Source organism: Natrix helvetica (assembly GCF_964273705.1).
Source record: "Natrix helvetica genome assembly, chromosome: 1".
Lineage (NCBI taxonomy): Eukaryota > Metazoa > Chordata > Lepidosauria > Squamata > Natricidae > Natrix > Natrix helvetica.
This window is the reverse complement of record NC_138548.1, coordinates 14,562,064-14,581,335: the sequence shown is the minus strand read 5'-3', so window position 1 is coordinate 14,581,335 and position 19,272 is coordinate 14,562,064. Positions and strand designations below refer to the sequence as shown.

The following is a 19,272-nucleotide window of genomic DNA, read 5'->3' as shown; positions in this document are numbered from 1 at the left end:
TATTAATTAAATTGCATTGGCAAAAATTCTCCTCCTCCTCCACCGCCTCCCCCCTCCCTCCCTTCTATTTGGCGTAAAATGGAACAGTTGGGGAGGGGGGGCGGAGAGGAAGAGAGAGGTAACGGTAGAGTTGAACCTATTAACTAGCTGAGGGTTAAAGAAATCGGCGTCGGAAAGCCGGGCCGGAGATTGGAGAACGGGGAGCTGATGATGCAGCAAGGCCCCCCGCCCCCCTTCTTTCTTTCTTTACGCGGCAATTTTGGGGCCACGTGGAGAGGCCGGGCTAATAGGGCTCACGCAACCAACGAAGCCCGCTTGTGTGTGGCCGGAGACATTGGGGGGGCGGGGGGCGGAAGGGGGGACGCGCTTCCTTCCACGTGTTGGGGCTCGCAGCTCCCACAGAGGTAGCGGCGGCTGATGCATCCGGCCCTGCTGAGCCTCCTGAAAGGCGGAGGAGGAGGAGCGCCCGCCGTCAAGTCCGGGCAGGGCGGTGCTTCCGAGGCCGCTCCGATCGTCCAGGATGGCCTTGTCGAGGGAAGAGCGAACCAGGGCTCGGATCATCCTGCGCGGCCTAGTAAAGCTTCTCTAAGAAATGTGTCGCTTCTCCGAGCGTTTCTGAACAGGAGCGCGAGCGACTTTGGCCACGCGTGCTCGGGGAGGGGGGGAAAATGGGGATTTCTTGCCTCCGTCGGCGTTCATCGGATCTCCGGCTGCAAAAACCTGAAACGGCGGCCTCTCCGGGCCGACCCACCGACAAGCTGCAAAATTGCGAAGGACCTCTGCAAATTCTTCGTCCGTCTAGATCGCTCTCCAAGTGCCCCTCTCGGGTTGGGATCTTTGCTGTGTTATTATGCATGGTGGGAGCGGGGGGGTGGGGGTGTCTTTCCCAGTTGTGTGTTATTTTTTCTTAAAAGACGCTGGTGTTTTTTTATTGTAGGAATAGTAAGGACGGCAGCCGACATAGGCTTTGCTTGCTTACTTTAACTCCATCGGTGCATGTATTATTTCACACATTGAATAGTTAAGTCTGAAACCGGATTCTCATAATTTGAAGGCTATGACTGCTACCTGGCTCTTTTGGGGTTCGTGACGGTGAATGCTGCCCGTAATCTGCATTCATATTCTACTAAATGCCCCCAAATCCCTTGAGCCGTATTCCAGCGGGACTGTATGTTTGTATGGCACATCTTTTTTTAAAAAAAAACTTAGGGTTAAAAATATTGCATAAGCTTTATTGTGACCATAAGTAGAGTGTTGTTTCCTACACCTTCATTTGATCCATATATTCTTAAGTGGTGCTTCGGCATTAGAATGGCAAATAGTGTAGGACATTAAGTAAACTTCAAGTAAAGGTTCCTTCCAGAAAATGGGTGAGGAAAGAAAATGGAAGGTTATTAAAATGGGAATTTGTTTCCCCTCAGGTGGTCTGCATGCAAGCATCCTGACCACCTTTCTGTCACATTTGGTTTAGAACGATGTCATTTGTGACATTTTCTGCCATTGTAAGATATCATTGTCTGTCCAACCCATCAGAAAATAAACACGATGCCTTTCAAAGGCGAACTGTAGATCTTTCCAAGCAGAATGAAGCCCTAGTCAAGGGATAGGAAACTCTACCCTTAAATCTGTGGAGAGAAATTGTGCAAAACATGGTCCTTCCAGGAAGAATTAGCCATACCTTGCTGACAGTTTTCTCCTTTGAAAGATGTTGGAGGAAGGCACAATTGGATCAGCTATACTGGATTTAGTGCCAAAAAGACATGGAAGGAGCAGGAACATTATGGAAGAGTCACTATGTTAATGTTGAGAGTTCTTGATTGGAAAAGAATCCCAAACTAAGCACAGACATTAAGAACTGGATTTGTAGCCACTCCAAGTATTTATTAAATGCCACGTGAATCAGGTGATAGGAAAGGAAGCTAAAGGCGGATGGAGATTTCTAATGGAGATTTTATGAGTTGCAAAAAGTGGTTGGTTGGTGCTGGTAGTGGTCTGTTGATGATGCCAGATTTTTTTTAAAAGGACATGTCAGAAAATGCAAGAATGCCAAATCACAATATACAGACAGGTAATATAGAATGGCAGAGCTCATGTAAATACAGTACAAATTATCAGAATGTGCTGATGTTAGCAAAGGATACTAAAAATAACAAAGGGCTTCCTTAGATATGTTCAAAGCAGAGGGGAGTTGCTGCCGGTTCAGCCTGCATAGGGCAAACCGAAAGTAGCTGTGGCAGTAGGCTCCGCCCACCCACTCGAACCAGTAGTAAAAAAAAATTAGCAACCCACCTCTGCTTGGGTAAAATTGTTATGCCAACTCCTCAATGAAAGCAAAATGTTTTAACAGGTTAGAAATGACAAAGGCTAATCAGTCTTCAACCAAAAATTGTGTTTCATCATAAAATTGTGATAAACAAAGAAGGCCAGAACTGAACTTTGCAACTGACAGAAAAATGATCATAAAAGTTCACCTTAATGAATGTAATTATCTGGGATCAGAATTGCATCAGTTTTAATCACTATAGGTAGAATGTCTTTAACATATCAGGCAATTGGAGGAAAACTAGTATCCCAGCCTTCAAAAGTAGGATTCCCAGATTAAATCTTATCTTATTTTTGATTGAGTAATTTTCTTGATTGTGGGACTAGATATATCTGATTTCAACAAAGCCTTTGATAAAATATCCCATGCTATCTTGATTAACAAACTAATTAAGCACAGGTAGTCCTTGGCTTACTTGTTCAGCTATTGTTTGAACTTGCAACAGTGTGCTGAACGAGTGGTACTTACGGCCAGTCCTCACAGTTCCAACTGTTGCAGTGTCCCCCTGGTCATGTGATTGTGATCTGATTGCATAGTGCCCGGTTTGCAGTTTATGGTATTGCAGTGAGCGGCTATTACATGATTGCGATTCCTGGTGTCCCCTGCCAGTTTCCCATGAGAAAAATCAATGGGGAAGCTGGGCAAGAAGTTGCAGTCATGTGAGGTCTTTGCTTAACTATGGCAAACTGGGTCTGCTGGAATTGCCAGCAGCGTGGTCACATGATGCTGTGTTTTATGACTGCATCAAGTAATGGCAATTTTAGTCCTAATTGTCATTAATGGAGGAGAGCTTGGATACAGCAAGACAGTTTAAGTGGACACAGAGTTGCTTGAAAATTGCATTTAAATAGTGCTCAATTAATGGAGCCTCATCAAGTTGGAGAAGGAAATACCACAAGGATCAGTCCTGGATTTTCCCATTATTTGTATTGATTTGAATGAAAAGGTGTGAAGGAGGTGTTTATGAAATGTATATATAACAAGTATATATCTCTGTGAAGGAAATGGGTGGTTAAAACGTTTGAAATATAAACAAATTTGGGTGGGATAGCTACTACTTTTGAAGGCAGACAGAATTCAAAACCTTGAAGAACTAATTGGAATTATCAGAATGAAATTTAATTGGAACATGTGCAATACTGAATAGAAGTCAAAAGAGTGAAACTCCCATTTTAATTAATTGATTGGTGGAAGAGGAGGGGGTTATTCAGGAATATCCATTGAATAGGGCATTTCTGTCATGCAAATCAAGAAAGATTCTAACTGAAATGTTGAAATAACTTTATAGCAGCAAGAGCAATTCCTTACTGGAACCAATAACCCAGCAAAATGTTAATCAGTGGAGGTTCCATATCTTCCTGTTGTGGATGCTTTAATTTGGATTCCTGCACTGAGCAGAGGGTGGGAACCAATAAGTCTAACTCAGAGGTGGGGAATTCCGGGAGTTGAAGTCCACAAGTCATAAAAGGATCATAGTTCTCCACCCTCTGGTCTAAATGATCCCAACTTGGTGATTCTAATTATGGTAATGAAAATTAATTATTGAAAGTCAAATTTAACAAGAGACCCCTGTTAGAAGAGAATCCAGGTTCTTGCAGTTGAAGAAACCAAAGCCAGCAGAATATTCTGAGCTAGTTAGCTCAGAATACAGAATGGATATTTTACCTGGACTTAACTCAAGGTTGTGTTCCTAATATCTCTTGTAAAAGAAATGAGGACTTTGAAGAATTACCTTGACACATTGTAGTGGACTAGGTAAGGCCTAACAGAAAATTAATCAGGATCTATTGGTGATATGTAGTGTTTCTGGCTCTCAATTACTTTTCCTTTCTGAAAATATAAGTGAGTTTTTAAAAATGGATGGGAAATATCTACTGAACTGGTATGTGCTCAAAAGCACATTAACAATCCTGTCTTTAAAGAACCAGATGACAACTTACTGGGTGCCAGTGATTTCGGCTTTAGGAATGAGTAAATGCTGAGGATGAGTTTAATACTAAGACAAGTCCCTGCATAAATTAATCAAAAGGAAATGAGTCTTGAACAGTTAATTATATAGAGATATAACAAATATTCCCTATCATTATTACTTTGAATGTTTGGTTATTACGGCAGTCTCTTTGTCCAATATTTTCTACATTAAGTTGCTCTACCTGTTTTGCAGCAAAGATAAAGATTCCCCTTGCACATATGTACTAGTCGTTCCTGACTCTAGGGGGCGGTGCTCATCTCCGTTTCAGAGCCGAAGAGCCAGCGCTGTCCAAAGATGTCTCTTTAGTCATGTGGTCGGCATGACTAAACGCTGAAGGCCCATGGAACACTGTTACCTTCCCACCAAAGGTGGTCCCTATTTTTCTACTTGCATTTTTGCATGCTTTCGAACTGCTAGTTTGGCAGAAGCTGGGGCAAGTAATGGGAGCTCACTCCGTTACGCTGCACTAGGGATTCAAACCGCTGAACTGCTGGCCTTTCTGATCAACAAGTTCAGTGTCTTAGCCACTGAGCCACTGTGTCCCTGTTTCAGCTATAAGACCATTTTTCCCTATCTTTGTTCCCAGGACTTCTTTTAAGATGCTTGGGATAGCATTGAAACTTCTTGAATGTGAAGCCAAAGCCAGTCTCCAAAAATGAATGCTGACCCTTCCCAAGTTTTCCATTGAAAACTAATCTGACCTTCCTCTTTTATATATTTTTCAATTATTTATTTAAAAAGCCATGAATAACTTCTTCCCTCCATCCCCACTATCTTGGTTTGTTAAATGATTTCCTTTCTAGCATTCAAAGCAAGAACAGTACAGTACTAAAAAGCAGAGATAATACATATGATATGACTACCTTTTAATGAATATACTAAATGAGATACAAAATCGTTAAAGACGTATAATCTAGTTGGTCCTAAGCCTTGAAATGTCTGCCAGCATTCCAAGGTCCCTGAAGTGTCAAATCCTAGGGCATATCCCTAGCATGACATCATATTTGGAGATGCAGGAGGGCATCAGCTGGGTTCTGTTAATCACACTCCCTTGTGGATCAGCAGTAGCGAGATAGTTCCATAGGGAAAAGGATATCTCTTCTATTTTCACCTAGGGAAAATGAACAGAGAGGGACTTGTTTTGTCCTTTAGCGCAGCAACTACACCAATTCCTTGAAGGTTAAATTCAACAGAAGGATAAATATATCATAGACATTTTTCAGTCCAGTCATTTGGTGCAGTGCATAATATTACAAATCCCAAGTCCTTAAAACTGAGGCAGACTAGGGAATGACTCTCATGCTATAATTTTTGCTGTTCCTGAATTTCATAAAACAACTGGACAACTCATGCCCAGCTGGGTCATTTCAGATGTATTTCCTTACCTAAACAGAAAAACAAAATGACAACTGGGCAAAAAAAGCAGTTGAGAGCAGCAGTGCTTTCCAATTTCTTGCCTGCTTCCCCATTGAGTTTTCCTGTGGGAAGCTGACAGGGAGCATCAGAATCCTTCCTCCCTTTGTCTTCCCTCCCTTCTTGACTGTTCCCTCCCTGGTGGCTTCCCCATTTACTTTGCTTGTGGGAAGCTTGCAGAGAGAAAAAGTCAGTGGGGAAGCCAGCAGGAAGTGGCAACTCCAAGGCCAACAAGCAGATAAGTGGTTGCTGCCGGGCAGGGGAAGGGAGCAAGGTGGTGCAGGTTGGGAAGAACATGCCCGAGAGGTGCTGCATAGTTAGGTAGGGTGTGAAAGGGGCAGTAGTGCGGGTTAAGAAAGCTGGGAGTGTGCAAGTGGGCTGAGAGGGGGTGCAGGGGAGACAGAGTGTCTGGTGGTGCCTGGGAGTATGTGAGAGTGGTGTAATCAATACAATATAATAGCAGAGTTGGAAGGGACCTTGGAGGTCTTCTAGTCCAACCCCCTGCCTAGGCACGAAACCCTATACCGTCCCAAATGGCAATCCAACATCATCTTAAAGATTTCCTGTATTGGGGCACTCACAACTTCTGGAGGCAAGCTGTTCCACTGATTGATTGTTCTGTCAGGAAATTTCTCCTCGGTTCTAAGTTGCTTCTCTCCTTGATTAGTTTCCACCCCTTGCTTCTTGTTCTACCATCAGGTGCCTTGGAGAATAGTTTCACTCCCTCTTCTTTGTGGCAGCCCCTGAGATATTGGAAGACTGCTATCATGTCTCCCCTAGTCCTTCTTTCTCTTAAGCTAAACATACCCAGTTCCTGCAACCGTTCTTCATATGTTTTAGTCTCCAGTCCCCTAATCACCTTTGTTGCTCTTCTCTGCACTCTTTCTAGAGTCTCCACATCTTTTTTACATCGTGGCGACCAGAACTGAATGCAGTATTCCAAGTGTGGCCTTACCAAGGCCTTATAAAGTGGTATTAACACTTTACGTGATCTTGATTCTATCCCTCTGTTGATGCAGCCTAGAACTGTGTTGGCTTTTTTGGCAGCTGTTGCACACGGCTGGCTCATATTTAAATGGTTGTCTACTAGGACTCCAAGATCCCTTTCACAGTTACTACTATTGAGCCAGGTGCCACCTATACTGTACCTGTGCATTTCATTTTTCTTTCCTAAAGGTAGAACCTTACTATTTTCACCGTCAAATTTCATTTTATTAGATAGTGCCCAATGTTCAAGTTTGACAAGATCCTTCTGTATCTTAAGCTTGTCTTCTGGAGCGTTGGCTATTCCTGCCAGCTTGGTGTCATCTGCAAATTTGATGAGTTCCCCATTTATTCCCTCATCCAAATCATTGATGAAGATGTTGAAGAGTACTGGGCCCAAAAAGGGACCTTGGGGTACTCCACTGCATACTTCCCTCCATGTAGATGCAATTCCATTGAGGACTACACGTTGAGTGCAGTTGGTCAGCCAGTTACGAATCCATTTGGTGGTGATGCTGTCCAACCCACATTCTCCTCCTTTATCTAGTAGTAGGTTATGGTCTACCTTATCAAATGCCTTACAAGTAAACTATATGGAGGGCATTCCTCTGGTCCACTAATTTTGTCACTGTGACTCACTGATGGCATGCTGGGGTGTGCAGGTGAGGGCGAGTGCATGGGGATGTGCATGAGATGCCATATGAGTTGGGGAGGATTCAGAGAGTGGTGTACCAGGAAGGATGCACAGGGGGTTCCTTCTTCCCTTTTCCTCTTACACCTTTCCTTCTACTTTTCTTCCTTCCCTCTTCACTTTCCAGCATTGTGACAGTAGCTGGGAGACACCCATGTTCAAGATGAGGATCATGTGACCACAGCAGCAGCTTGAAACAGCTACAACTAGAATTCTCTAGAATTCATTCCTTCTAGGTTTTTGATGCAATCTGTACATCAACCCATCTGCGGTACCTTGGTGCAAAATGCTTTGCTCTATGGTGCACCATTTTGCCTTATTAAAGGTTATAGAAATAAGACTTTTATTGCCTAATGCAGAGATATAGTTAAATATAGGATATTTGATTGGCAACTGATTTTAACCTTTATTTGAAATGAAAGGACAATAACATGGGTGATCAATATATGTTGCAGCCACTCTGCACATACATGCTAGGATGAGATAGCAAGATAGTTTGTGCCTAAATGCCTTCCTTATGCATAGCAATAGCACTTAAGACTTAAATACCACTTCATGGTGCTTTACAGCACAAAGCGATTTACAGAGTCAGCATATTGCTCCCCCAAAATGTGGGTCATTTCACCCACCTCAGAAGTATGGAAGGCTGAGTCAACCTTGAGCCTGGTGAGATTTGAACTGTCAAACTGCAGGCAGCTGGCAATCAGCAGAAGTAGCCTGCAGTACTGCACTCTAACCACTGTGCCACCATGGCTCACAGCCAGATAACTCAAAAGCCTCTCTTTCAGATACTTATTTTAAAGCAAATTATGTACAGAAGCTTTATCAAGGTTTGAGAAAGTTTTATTGCTCATAGTACATACAGGTCTGTAGTCCTGCTGAATTTGAGAACAGCTCATTACTAGGAGCACCTGAAGTAGATTTAATTTTACCTCAAAATTTATTCCTTTTACCTTTTCCAACATCTGTGAATGTATTCGGAGAACACATTAAATCATGGTTTGAATAATCAGGGTTGATCCGTGCAGCAAACTAAGTCACAAACAAGCAAACCGCATGTTAACATTTTGTGTGAACCTAATTACTGCCTCCTGCTTTCATTTGCCACAAGAAACAAAGTACTTATAGAAATTCCTTCTGCAGCGGTATAAAACCACCTCCCCTTTAACTTAAAAAATCTCCTGAGAGAAGCATTTGTCTTGAAAAGCCACCACAATTTTCTGGAGTTACCTTGCTCAGTGTGTAAAAAACGAGGGTCAAGCTCAGAAATACTTCTAAAAAACAAAACTTGTGAAGATGCACCAAGAGTTTATGCCAGGGAAGTTCTAATATTTAGTCTTGATTGCAGAGGAGGGTATTTTTCCATTTTATTAAATTCATTTGCTACCCATCATGATTTTAAACTACCCAGACAACACAATTACTCAGGGTTAATTGAGGCATGGGTTCCACAAAACCCAGTGCTGGTTTCATAGGTACTGACTGAGCCATAAAGGATTGGCATGGGCTAAGAACTGAAGAACCAGATGAGGGAGAGATTTATGTGGAGAAAAGCTATTCAGGTTCGCATTCTAAGGGCTGGCACTGATGCGATGGCACATAATTGAGTTTGCATAGCACATAGGCCAAATGTCTGAACCCTGTCTATGAGCTGACAGGAATACAGGTAGTCCCAATTTACAACCATAATTGGGACTGGAATTTCCATTGCTAATGATGTGGTTGTAAAATGTGATGTCATGTGACTGCATTGCTTAGCAATGGCAATCCAAGCAGTCCTCATTGTTGTCATAACTCTAGACATGCAGTTCCTTAAGTGGGAAGAGGAGAGAGTCCCACGTAAAGAGGATGGGGGACTGCTGGTGTGTGTGTGTGTAGCACAGACTCTGAACAAGTTGGGGAGGGGGCTGCAATGCAAGGGGATCCAGGAAAAGAAGAATCTATGCTGAGTTGTTTTCTTGACGTGCTCCAGCTCTGGTGCTGCCAGAAGCCCCTGAGCTGCAGTGAAGCAGCATGGTGCAAAACAGCCACCCAGGAATCTCCAGCAGTGCAATGAAAGCTGCTGCTGCGTAAAACAAGGGCTCCAGGAAGTCCCAGCCACCCTGCATCCTTGCCGCCCAGCAGTCCACCATCCCAGCTAACCTTTGCCATCTTGTCCCTGCCGTGCCTGTCCTGGCTGCTGGCCACACAAGGCCGTCTCTCCAGGTCTCACGAGAACAGGCACACAATTTGGAGACTGGTGCAAACAGCCTCGGGAAGAAGGCCTGGCATGGTCAGCAGCTGCATCACACAGGCCAGGCTGGGTGCACTTCACTAGCAATGGGAGGAAGATGGTGAAAGGCAGCTGGGTGTGGCAGGGTAAAGAGCAGAGGCCTGCAGGGGCAATTGCTTAAATCCTGGGCCTCTTCTTCAGTCCCAGCCCCACTATTGCCTCCAAGAAGTACTTGCCAAAAGGGCATAGATTTGGAAGGGGGTGTAGGCAGGTGGGGGGAGTTGAAGCACCCCTGTTGTGTTAACTGTGGGCAAGGCACTTTAGTTTGATCACATTACTGTGGGGAAGCTTGCTACTTAGCGGAATGTCAAGTCACTTTTTTCAATGCTGTCATATCTTCAGTCAAACAGAAAGAATGGTCATACGTCGAGAACTATGTTTGTACAAACTGAGATGAGCGCTTTCTTTAGCTACCAGAGTAACTTGAAGCAGACTAATATGTTATGCAAATTCTACATATCATGATGAGCCATGGCCATAATCACAAACTATGAACATACATTTTCAGAAAAAAAATCAATTTTTACTATTCATACTTCAAAGCTTTCAAAGGAACAACAGGCCAAGTGGGGTGCCTTAGTGGAACACTAACAAAAAACCCAGAGTGGATTTTTCCTTTAGATTATGTTTAAGGACAGAAATAGCAAAGATTACATCACCTGCTTTTCTGAATATTAATTAATGTGTCCAGAACACACATGCAGAAGTAATGAGTTCTCTAGAGAAACCCTATGCGGTGGCCAGAAATTGTACATTAATTTTTGGCAGCCAAGAAATAATACAAGTATATCTATTTTTTCCTTGTTATTATCAATCCTGTCAATTTAAGTGTTCAATTTTATGTAGGTATGTAGGTAGGTATGTAGCCAGACCCCAACTTAGATATTGGGCGCAGTTCTGGGAATCCTACCTGTATTTTAAAAAAGATTCAGAAAAACTGAAGGCACTAAATAGGGGACAATATCATACAAATTTAATGTAATTTAATTTTAACTACAAAAGTTAAGGTTTGCAAAGGCTGAGATGGGAATATAATACAATTTTTCAAATATCTGAAAGTTTGTCTCACAAGTCAACTACAGCAGTTTTGTGTTATTCGAAAATGCAGTATATAGAATAATAATTTTTAAGTTATAGGAAATGAGATTCTAGTTCAATGTTAGGAAAACATTACTAGCAGTTAACTGCAGTTCAAAAATGGACTCATCCAGAGAATATGTAGGCACCCTTTACTGAATATGTTCAAGCAGATACTGAGAAATTGAATGCCAACAATGTTTTTCATTTGGATTGTACTTAGCAGGAGGTTGGACTCAACTGGCCTTCCTACTCTATGATTCAAGATTATTTTGTGGTTTAGTTGTAAGGAATATGCTTCACCTCCAAAAGAGCACATGTTTGGGATTCTTAGGTGAGAAAGAAATCTGGTACTATTTGAGAATACAATTATGGCTGAGCACGTTTGGAAACAGCTTAATATGTATACTTTTGCTAGAGAGATCCATTCAAATTTAGCTTATTCAGGACTATACTTTGAATTCATAAAACAGCCTGAATAATTTATATCATACATACATATTTCTTCGTAATTCTTTATGCATTCTTCTAAAATATATGCAACCCTAATGGATCATGCCAATTTATCTTCCATATATTTATTTTATTTATTAAATTTGTTTGCCACCCGTTTTGTTTCAAAATTACTCTAGGCGGCTTAATTAAATATTCACCATTCCTCCAACTTTCTTCTGTTAACTTTTAAACTTTTAAATTGTAAGTTTCTTAAGACAGTCCTTACCATTGCTGTTGCTCATATAATTCTGTTAAGTAGCTGTCACTTAATGACCAGTTGCTTAACAATCATTTGAAGCTACGTCAGATCCCAAAATTGAATTGAATTGCATTTTTTTGGGCCAAGTGTGATTAGACGTACAAGGAATTTTTCTACAGTACAGAATCAATTAGTGCACATGCAAAGCAACAGAATAATAATTGTAACACCAATAAAAGGAAGGAAGTTAAGAAAATAATAAGGATAAATAATAAGACTAGTCACACTACATGGGTAAATATACACAGACATAAAGGTACTTACCACCAGTTCTCTTAAGTTATGACTGCCACATCTACTCTTCTACAGTTACATGATTATATTTTGGGAATTTAGCAACTGGTTCACATTTACAACCTGTTGCAGTACCTTATGGTCATGTGATCACAATTTGAAACATATTTGTCTTTCTACTGTTTTATCCCAATTTTCAGTACAAAAACCCCATTAAATGATTCACTTAATATTCATGTGGTTTCCTTAATTGTGATTACTTGCTTTACAGCCCACATAAAGTAACATCGAGTCAGGTCACATAGTGACCTGCTAATAACCATAAAGATTTATATGATGGAAATTCCAGATTCAATAGGGGTCATTATGAAATTACTTGTACCGTGACATGTTAGAAACAATTAAATCAAGTTTTTTGTCCTGTACCTTCAAAAATTTGTAGCATGGGGGGGGGGTTTATCTAAAAAGAGGTATTCAATTATTGAAACCACTTGTATGTTACTGTTAACCTAAGCACCAGGAAAACCTGAGCACTAGGCATTATAACTGAAAATTCATAGACAAACTATATGTACATGTACAAACTACATCTACTTGGAGGGAAGTAAGCAGTGGAGTGCCACTGGGTTCGTTTTAGGCCCAGTACTCTTCAATATCTTCATAAATGACTTCGATGAAGGGGAATAGAAGGGGAACTCTTCGCATTTGCAGATGACACTAAGCTGGCAGGAATAGCCAGAAGACAAGCTCAGGATCCAAAAAGATCTTGACAGACTTCAACAATGAGCCCTATCCAACAACCTAAAATTTAATGTGGAGAAAAGCAAGGTTTTACACTTAGGCAGGAAAAACCAAGGTACAAGTACAGATTAGGCGAAACCTGGCTCAAAACTAGTAACTGTGAGATGGACCTTGGAGTCCTAGTAGACAATCACTTAAATATGAGTCAGCAGTGTGCGGCAGCAACCAAAACATTAATATAAGCCTTGGTTGTACAAACAGAAGTATAGAATCAAAATCATGTTAAGTATTAATACTGCTTTATAAAGCCTCAGCATAAGGCCACACTTGGAACACCACATCCAGTTTTCGTCACATCATTACAAAAAAGATGTTGAGACTTTGGAAAAAAGTGCAAAGAAGAGCAACTGAGACGTTTAAAGGCCTGGAGACTAAACATATGAAGAACGGTTGCAGGATTTGGGTATGGCTAATCTAGAGAAAAGGATTAAGGATGACATGATAGCCGTGTTCCAATATTTGAGAGGTTGCCACAAAAAGGAGGGGGTTATTTACCAAAGCAGAAAGAATAGGCAGTAGTAGAAAGAATAGATGGAAGCTAATCATTGGAGAAGCAACCTGGAATTAAGGAGAAACTTCCTAACAGGACAATTAACCAGTGGAACAGCTTGCCATCAGAAGTTGTGGGTGCTTTATCACTGGAGATTTTTATGAAGGGACTGGACAATCATTTGTCTGAAATGGTATGGTCTCCTGCTTGAGCAAGGATTTGGACTAGACAACCTCCAAGCTACCTTCCAGCTCTATTCTGATTAACTAAAGATTGCACTTTTCAAATTCTAAGTACATAAAATAAACCTCGTTTTAAAGGAAGCAGATGTAAAGACAGTAAAAAAAGGCGCATAACATAAACTACATTCATCTTTGTATAAACAATTAGTTCCTTTGTTCCCTCCCATATCCTTACCCACAATTTAAATTTGTTCTGGAGAAAGAATAAGGTGGTTTTTATAACCATTCTGACTTTTTTCAGTTTTTCAGAAGTGTACAACTTATTTTTTAAAGAGACTCAACTGCATATACCTAAAAATTTAAGGATTAATATGTAACTGAAACCAGAAACTTTTCTTTTGGGACTGACAGATAAGCAATTGAGAAGAAAAAAAACTCTTGGAACTTGGTTTTATGACAATTGCAGCAAGACTATTAAATGTGGAATATTTGGCTTTACTCACAAGGAAGAAAGTGACGATGATGGAGCTTATTAAAATGGCCAAACTGATAGATTTAATTAGAGACAAGGCAAGTTTAATACTGATTGGAAACCCTTTATTGACTTTGTGTGAAACTAAAAAAACTGAAATTTTTGTTTTGATGATTAGGGGGAAAAACAGATTATGGTTACATTACAGGTAGTCCTCCACCTAAGATCACATTAGAGCCCAAAATTTCTGTTGCTAAGTGAAACATTAGTTAAGTGAAGTTTACCCCATTTTATGACTTTTGTTGCCATAGTTAAGTTAGCAACATAGTTGTTAAGTGAATCTGGTTTCCCCAGTCTTTGCTTGTCAGAAGGTTGCAGAAGCTGATCACATGACCCCAAGCACTGCAAACGTCATAAATGAGTCAGTTTCCCAAGGTATCTGAATTTTGACCACATGGCCACAGGGATACAACAGTTCTAAACGTGAAAAATGGTGATAAGTCACTTTTTTAGCCTGTTCTAACTTTCAACAGTCACTAAATGAACTGTTGTAAGTTGTGGATTACCTGTAAGTAATTACTACCAGTAATTACTTTTTCCTATAGAGTAAGAGGATATATTCATAACTGCTGCAAAAAAAATTCAGATGTCATTTCTTTATATTTCTTTTTTCTGCACTTTTGTTTTTTGTTTCTTTTCTAATATTTTAATAAAGTTACATAAAAACAATTTTTAAAAACATGAAAAGGTATCTCTCTAGCATCCTTTAAGAAGTCTTAGATCTCATTCAGAAAATGTTCTTTCGCATAAGAACATTACTTTAAGGTAATGGGTATGAAAATGAGTGAGAATAATTTCCAAATTTGATGCCCTCAGAATGTCCCAGCTGAATAACCTGAAAAATAGGGCATTCTCATCACCTGAAGACCCATCCCTGTCATTGTATTTAAAAGGAAGGAAATGTCTCACTTCCAGAGCTATATTAGAAACAACTCAATGGGTGGGGATGTTGTTAACCATTCCTTTGATTTTACAGTTCTCATCCAGATTTGATCCCATGGTTATTTCTCAGCCATTCACAGTAGAGATTGTGTTCAGTAAATGAAGAACTTGAATTCTCAAAACTACTGGAATTATATTTTTTAAAATCAAAGTGTCTCTAAACTATTTTCTCCTGGAACCACTTAGCCTGATCTTTTAAATAAGTTTATTTTGTCCCTAAACATCATATTCCAGAAACAAGAAAAATGGCTTTATCACTTCTGCCTTTTCTTCTTTTAAAGATTCCCTAATGAAACACAATATTGTCTCCCCCCCCTCCCCAAATTTATTCATTGTTCCTATGAAGTCACCAGAATTCAAGCTTGACTTGACCCAGTAAATCTTACTGTTTTACAAAGCTTATTTCTCAGTAACATGTTCTACATCAAATTCCTTGTATTCCTTGGATATATTCTCAACCCTTCTTTTCATTTTCCAAAGAATTTTTCAGTTAAGTCAACTCTGCCCAATTCTTTGTGTCTTAGTGTCCAAATGCCCAATAGCCACAATTTCTATACTTCATGATGTGTACACCCAATTTTGCTCAACAATTAGTGTGCATATTTCTTTCCTCCTTCATAGTTATTAGTGCTCTTAGCATTTCCATTCATGTTCCTGAATGTCATTTTGCTACCTGTCTTTTCTTCCAGGCAGATAAACTCCATTCCATTTTTCCTTCTAAATGCATGAAATATACCGGTACCTAAATAGCCCTAATCCTTACAAACTTTGTTGCACTTGGAATACATTCACCATGAAAGCACAGGCAATTACCTCCCAAAAGACACTTTGCATTTAATGGCATCTCTTCCAACTATTCCCATGAGGTTCTTAAACTAGCTCTCAAGGGAGTTAACAGGAATAAGCCAGAAGATTAAATACACTTTTACCTTGCAAAAATACACTCTGATGCTCATTTACAGAGTTTCCCCTAAACTTGTATATTCTTTTGCAAAAGAAACAACCTGCTGTAATACGCTTCTATTCCCTCTGCTAGAAATTAGATTTTGACTGAGATCAATCAGCTTCCTCTTTTCTCCTCAAATTATGCCAAAGTCAACTTTCAAACATTAATTTCTTCACAGACTACTGGCATATTTCTTCATTGTCTTATCAGCTTCTGCTAAAGTAGCTGTAAGGATAAAAAAATCTCTCAATTTTTCATTATTTAGCAGTCCTTATTTCTGTAATATTAATCCAATCAGATTTCCTTAATGGTGATTGTCCCAACGTACAATTACCAGCTCAATCAAAAATTAGCATACACAACATTCTCATTCATCTTCCTCAAGAAATGTTTAGTATCCCTTGAACTAAGACAATACTGGCAATTCTCCAGCCCATCACTAGCCCCTTCTCCATTGGTCAGGTAGGAAAAAGATGATCCACCATCACAGCCAATCAGTGCGTCTTGTGCTGCCAGGACTTAGAACCTGAGTTCTGTAACAAAGCTGCCTTTTTTTAGTCACTCTTTCTCTCCAGCTCTTTTTCTTGGAGGACTGATTATGCAAAACAGGTCAACTGATTGGTTTTAGGTGTTGTCTTGACTAGATGAAATTATTCAGTATATTATTAGGGCTGATTTAAGGCAAGCTTAACTATGGATTAGCTGACTGGATCAAATTATTTTTTGATCCTACTATTTATTAACCCTCTCACTGACTCAGAAATCAAAGTTTTTTCTTCATCTGGAATCTATGTTAACATGCAACACAATGGAATCAACAGTTATAAAAAATCCTTTAATCTCTATTTCCCCAATTTGGGCACAGTCATGTAAATTCCCTTCATTCTGTATGAATACTCTAAAGCAAAAGGTGAGCACTTTTAAGTTTTAAACCACACACCCTATCAATTTTAAATTTCAGAGCTACAGTATCCTATTCTCTTTTTGGTAATATTTTCTTAACTTTAAAAAATGGCAGATTACTACAAAAGAAACAGTTGTTTGAACTAACCAGATATTTCTTTAAAATGCTTTTTACAAGCTGTCAAGAAAACAAGTATTAACAAGTTGTGTTTAAATACTATAATTATTTAAACTTGCCTCAAGTCCCTCCAGACGGAGGTGGGGATTGCATATAAATAAAATTTCACCAATGTACATTTTTCTTTCACCACACACTTTTTAAAACATCAAGCAGGAGTTATTTCTCAATATATCCATTACTGATCGAAGAGGGAAGAATACAGTATATCTCCCTTCCCTCTTCGAAGAGGTCAGAAAGTTAGGTCAGAAAAGTTTAGTTGCGCCTCCTTGCCCAACTAAACCCTCCCAATAGAAAATCCTAAAAAAAAAAAAAGTACTAACCAAGGAACAATCAAACAAGCAGCCACTCAACGAAACTTCTGGCATCTGGACTGTAATTGTCCCCCAGCCATCAGTGGTAATCAGATAAGAGTCAAAAACACCTATCTGAAACGGTGTTTTAAGAAAAAGTTTTTTTTAAAAAATCCAAGTTGAGTTTCACCCTTCTGGTGACTTCACTGAGAGTCCATGTAGTACAGAGGTTCCCAAACCTGGCAACTTTTAAGACTGGTGGACTTCAACTCCCAGAATTCTCCAGCCAGGAGAATTCTGGGAGTTGAAGTCCACCAGTCTTAAAGTTTGGGGACCTCTGATGTAGTAGTCCAAAAGTCTTAAAGTTGGCAAGTTTGGGGACCTCTGATGTAGTAGTTTCTTGTCAACAATATGGAAGTAGTTTGGCACCGCCTACTTCCACGGCGAGTTTCACCACCACCACCACCTTTTTCAATGTTCCAGCCCAAGGAGCATTTCCTGAGGGTCGCCCATCCAAGCGCTAATTGAAGTCAACAAAAGTTGTCTGTTATGGGCCGACGGGCCCATACGCGCCGCGCTTTAAAGTGAGTACGATTCGAAATGTTTCCCCCCCATCCCAAAATGTGTGTGTAAACCCCCCCCCCCGAAAAACAACTTCAAGCCTCTTCCTCTCAGTGGAGAACCCCCCTCCCAACCCTGTCAATCACACGGCTTTCTTTCCCAGAGACACTGAGGGGGGGGGAGAGATCTAACCACCCGAGGGGAAACTCTTCCCCGCCGCCCCCCTTTGACGACGGCGACGGTAGTAAGATAAACAAACCCACCCCTCTCCCCCTCAGCCCCTATTCGGCGCTCCCCTTTCTCCCTCACTACCTCAAGTCGTCGACGCCGCCACCTCCTTCTTCTTCTCCAACTCACAGGGCCGGGCCGGGCCTGGCTGGGGGGGGATGGGGGAGGAGGAGGAGAAGAGCGGCTCCCTCAGGTGGCCACTGACAGGAGGAGGAGGAGGAGGAGGACGACGACGCGGACGACTACAGGGGATGCCGTGGAGGGGAGGGGTCACGAGCGGAGTACGCACGCGCCAGGGCCAGCCGCGAGAAGGGGGAGCGGTTTCAAGACGGAGGGGGGGGGGGAAAGGCGGGCAAGCAACTTCAGTCTCGCGCCGAGCCGACGCCCCGCCCTCTCTCCCCCTTCAGCGATCTCCTCGGGCGCTTCCCTGCGTTTGGCTTGCCGAGCATCTGCGCACGCGCGGAGGCAGCGGACCGCCGGCACCTCTTTCTTTTTCTTCTTCCTCCTCCTCCTCTTCTTCCTCCTCTTCGTCGTCTTACGCGCTCCCATTTTGAAGCCACGCCTCTTCAGAGGTTCGCTCGCCCTCTTGGGTGCCACGCCCCTTCCTCCGCTGGGCTTGCGCGGAGACGCCTCCCCTCTCAGGTCTCTGAGGGCTGTCGAAACGCCTCCTTCCTCCTAAAAACGCTCCTTCTACGTCAGCCTTCTACCGAACAAGCCACGCCCTCTGTCTCGGAGTTCGTCCTTTCCTGGGCCACGCCCATCCTCTCCTTCCGAGCGCCGCCTCCGCAGCAACTGAGCGCCTCCATCTTCTTGCGCCTGGTACAAAGCAACGCCCGCTTGGCTCGCCTTCACTTTGATTCGCCAACTTCGTTGACAACCGAAAGTTATTCCACCAATGAAAAGTTCCGGACGGTGACGAGGAGCCAATGAAGGGTAACAGGTGGGATATGAACCATCAGAACCTCGCCAGGATTGCTATAATCTGAATTCACCTCATTTCATTTTACCTCCCCCCTCCCTTTGCCCTGTCATTCATTCACTACTGCAGATGGTCCCAAATTATCAACGACCTTAAAACTATAACAAAAAGAACCCCAAATGAACTTTTCAAAAGGGAAGAGGAAAATATAATTCCCTCCAGTTATAATACTTGCTTAAATTGAAGTGCTAAGTGACATTGGAGGGGTTCTAAACTCATTTCATACTGCTGGGATTGACTGAAAAGAGATGATAGCTAGCTCACCAGGAAACATGCAATACTAGCAAGTGTGTAAAAATAACAACTTCCATCATTACTAAAACCATCTTCCTATACTAAAGTTCATTTAGTTACCAGTTACAACAGCACCAAAAAAAAAGGTGCTTTACGACCATTTTTCACACATATGACAGTTTCACACAAGTGTAAATCATGTGATCTACACTTGGATGCTTGTCAACTAACTCACATTTATGACAGTTGCAGTGTCCTAGTCATAGGATCCTCTTTTGCAATC

At 41.4% G+C, this 19,272-nt stretch overlaps 1 protein-coding gene and 1 long non-coding RNA gene across 4 annotated transcripts in view; one reads left to right on the top strand and one right to left on the bottom strand.

The window, feature by feature from the left end:
* GATAD2A (GATA zinc finger domain containing 2A) overlaps positions 1-18,304 on the bottom strand; it is a 125,405-nt gene extending 107,101 nt beyond the window's left edge. Inside the window, exon 1 of one of the 3 annotated variants that reach the window (XM_081958972.1) lies at positions 17,861-18,304. The gene's annotated coding sequence lies outside the window, so the exon portion shown is untranslated. The remainder of the gene's footprint in view (positions 1-17,860) is intronic. The other 2 variants (XM_081958977.1, XM_081958973.1) reach the window with 2 other exon arrangements.
* LOC309396054 lies at positions 130-17,210 on the top strand. The gene is made up of 3 exons (XR_014176023.1): positions 130-827; positions 4,488-4,663; positions 7,511-17,210. It is a non-coding gene; the product is annotated as an uncharacterized lncRNA (long non-coding RNA).
* Positions 18,305-19,272: the final 968 nt, after the last annotated feature.